This window comes from Hordeum vulgare, chromosome 5H (genome assembly GCF_904849725.1).
Source record: "Hordeum vulgare subsp. vulgare chromosome 5H, MorexV3_pseudomolecules_assembly, whole genome shotgun sequence".
Taxonomy (NCBI): Eukaryota; Viridiplantae; Streptophyta; class Magnoliopsida; order Poales; family Poaceae; genus Hordeum; species Hordeum vulgare.
The window spans coordinates 174395471-174399102 of NC_058522.1; the positions used below are offsets into that span (position 1 = coordinate 174395471).

At 38.9% G+C, this 3632-nt stretch overlaps 1 pseudogene; it reads right to left on the reverse strand.

The window, feature by feature from the left end:
- Positions 1 to 2246: 2246 nt before the first annotated feature.
- Positions 2247 to 2567, reverse strand: LOC123396464 (annotated as a pseudogene).
- Between the last annotated feature and the right edge of the window lie 1065 nt (positions 2568 to 3632).

Here is a 3632-nt window from a genome sequence, read left to right on the forward strand (position 1 = left end):
GTGTTTATGACAATTATGACAACCAATGTGACATATATTTTTTAATCTAGGAGGTATGTGAATCGGAAATTCCAACCCACATAAAACTTCATGTTGAGAAGTAAAATTTGGTTCAAAAAGAAAACAATTACTTGAAAGAAAAATTACAAAGAGTTGAAGAGGAGAAGATGATATTGGAGTTGGATGTTGCCGATGTGCGTGACAATCACAAGATCAAGATGAATGCAATACGCTTGAAGATTAGAAACATTAGAAAATATGCCATTCATACTCAGGCTTGGTATCATTATGTCGTCGGATCAATTTGTAACTTAGTTGCGGTTATGATAGCATTTGTTGTTGCATTTAAGTTTAGTAGTTTCAATATATGTTCTAATTTGATGCTCTAGAGAGCCATATATTGTTCAATAATGAGAACTATGTAAGAACGTTATGTATTTATTTTGGTCACTACTGTACTTTGGCTTTAATTTGATGATGAATTTCTATTAATTTGGTCACTTTTATATTCATGATATGTTGTAATGGTTTTTACACACACCCATGTGGAGAAAATGAAATAAGTTTGAAAAAATGAAATTCCTTTTGTAACAGAAGAGTTTTTATATGAAACTCTCATACTTCGAAAGAGATTGTCCGATTTGTACACAAAGTGCATCCAGTTTTTGCGGCAACCCTCTCAGCTTTTTAGCACATGCTATGTGTGTGAAATGATGATACCATGCCAACTTTCAACCTATTAATTAAGTGTTCATTTGTAATGCTTTTTAATTTCTGGGTCATTTAGCTCCGAAAAATCAGTAAAAGCATGAAAATACCAAATGAAGTCTAAAAGTGTTCAAAATTGATGATGTGGCCTTGAATGGTTCATTTTGAAAACACAAAAAGTGTCGAGTTCAAATAAGTTCAAAAAATTGAAATGTCTTTTGTAACAGATTAGTTTTCGTATGAAACCCTCATACTTCAAAAGACATTGTCCGATTTGTATACGAACTGCATCCAGTTTTTGCGGCAACCCTCTCAACTTTTTAGCACATGCTATATGGGTGAAATAATGATACCATGCCAACTTTCAACCTATATATTAAGAGTTCATTTGTAGTGCTTTTCAATTTCTAGGTCATTTAGCTCCAAAAAATCAGTAGAAGCATGAAAAATACCAAATGAAGTCAGAAAGTGTTGAAAATTGATGATGTTGCCTTGAATGGTTCATTTTGAACACACAAAAAGTCTGGAGTTCAAATAAGTTTGAAAAAATGAAATTCCTTTTGTAATTGATGAGTTTTTGTATGAAACCCTCATACTTCGAAAGAGATTGACCGATTTGTACACGAAGTGCATCCAGTTTTTGCGGCAACCCTCTCAACTTTTTAGCACATGTTATGTGGGTGAAATGATGATACCATGTCAACTGTCAACCTATATATTAAGTGTTCATTTTTAGTGCTTTTCAATTTCCGGGTCATTTAGCTCCAAAAAATCAGTAAAAGCATGAAAAATACCAAATGAAGTCAGAAAGTGTTGAAAATTGATGATGTGGCCTTGAATGGTTCACGAAGACACTGTTTTAGTGTGGATCTATATGAGATGTTATGTTTCATGTGTCGAATCATGTGAAGAATAGATCTTTTAGGAATTTCTTGAATCATGTCGAATTGTGTGGAATCATGTCGAATCATGTGAAGAACAGATCTTGTTGGCATTCTTGAATCATGTTGAATCATGTGAAGAATAGATCTTGTTGGAATTTCTGGAATCGTGTTGAATCATGTGAAGAATAGATCTTGTTGGAATTTCTTGAATCGTGTCGAATCATGTCGAATCATGTCGAATTATGTGAAGAATAGATCTTGTTGGCATTTCTTGAATCATGTCGAATCATGTGAAGAATAGATCTTGTTGGCATTTCTTGAATCATGTCGAATCATGTGATCTTGTTGGAATTTCTTGAATCATGTCGAAGCATGTGGAATCATGTGGAATCATGTCGAATCATGTGAAGAATAGATGTTGTTGGAATTTCTTGAATCATGTCGAATCATGTCGAATCATGTGAAGAATAGATCTTGTTGGCATTTCTTGAATCATGTCGAATCATGTGAAGAATAGATCTTGTTGGCATTTATTGAATCATGTCGAATCATGTGAAAAATAGATCTTGTTGGAATTTCTTGAATCATGTCGAATCATGTGAAAAATAGATCTTGTTGGAATTTCTTGAATCATGTCGAATCATGTGAAGAATAGATCTTGTTTTTGGTGAGGGAGTCGGGGGCGCCGGAGACCACCTCCTCGAGGTCGACGTCGAGGGTGTAGCGGGTGGGCATGAGGTCGGTGAAATTGACGAGTTTGAGGAAGACCTTGACGCGGGACTTCTTGGCCGTCTTCTTGGCCGAGTCCTTGCGGATCACCTTCTTCGGGTATTTGGCCAGGCCATCGACCAGGCAGTGCCCATAGGGGCGGTCACGGGTGCCCTACTCGAACACGCGCACGATCACCACCGTCTTCCTAGCGTACCTGCCCTGCAGCAGGATCACCGCCTTGCCCGGCTTCAGGAACTTCACCATCTTTCTTCTCCTCTCCTCGCATTGCGCCACCGCCGATGGGTTTCGGGTTGGGGGGTGGAGGCTGTGGGTGGGGGAAAGCTGGCGGCGTGGATGGGGAGGAGATTATATAGGGTTGGTGGTGCTAGGGTTTCGTCGAATCATGTGAAGAATAGATCTTGCTTTTGGTAGTTCTTCACAAAGTACTTCGGTCGTGGCAGGCACAGGCCATCCGTGTCGGTTTGTGGCACCAACCAGGTGTTGGAAATATGCCCTAGAGGCAATAATAAATTAGTTATTATTATATTTCTTAGTTCATATTAATCGTTTATTATCCATTCTATAATTGTATTGATTGGAAACACAATACTTGTGTGGATACATAGACAAAACACTGTCCCTAGTAAGCCTCTAGTTGACTAGCTCGTTGATCAAAGATGGTCAAGGTTTCCTGGCCATAGGCAAGTGTTGTCACTTGATAACAGGATCACATCATTAGGAGAATCATGTGATGGACTAGACCCAAACTAATAGACGTAGCATGTTGATCGTGTCATTTTGTTGCAACTGTTTTCTGCATGTCAAGTATTTGTTCCTATGACCATGAGATCATATAACTCACGGACACCGGAGGAATGCTTTGTGTGTATCAAACATCGCAACGTAACTGGGTGACTATAAAGATGCTCTACAGGTATCTCCGAAGGTGTTCGTTGAGTTAGTATAGATCGAGACTGGGATTTGTCACTCCGTGTGACGGAGAGGTATCTCGGGGCCCACTCGGTAATACAACATCACACACAAGCCTTGCAAGCAATGTAACTTAATGTAAGTTGCGGGATCTTGTATTACGAAACGAGTAAAGAGATTTTCCGGTAAACGAGATTGAAATAGGTATGCGGATACTAACGATCGAATCTCGGGCAAGTAACATACCGAAGGACAAAGGGAATGACATACGGGATTATATGAATCCTTGGCACTGAGGTTCAAACGATAAGATCTTCGTAGAATATGTAGGATCCAATATGGGCATCCAGGTCCCGCTATTGGATATTGACCGAGGAGTCTCTCGGGTCATGTCTACAT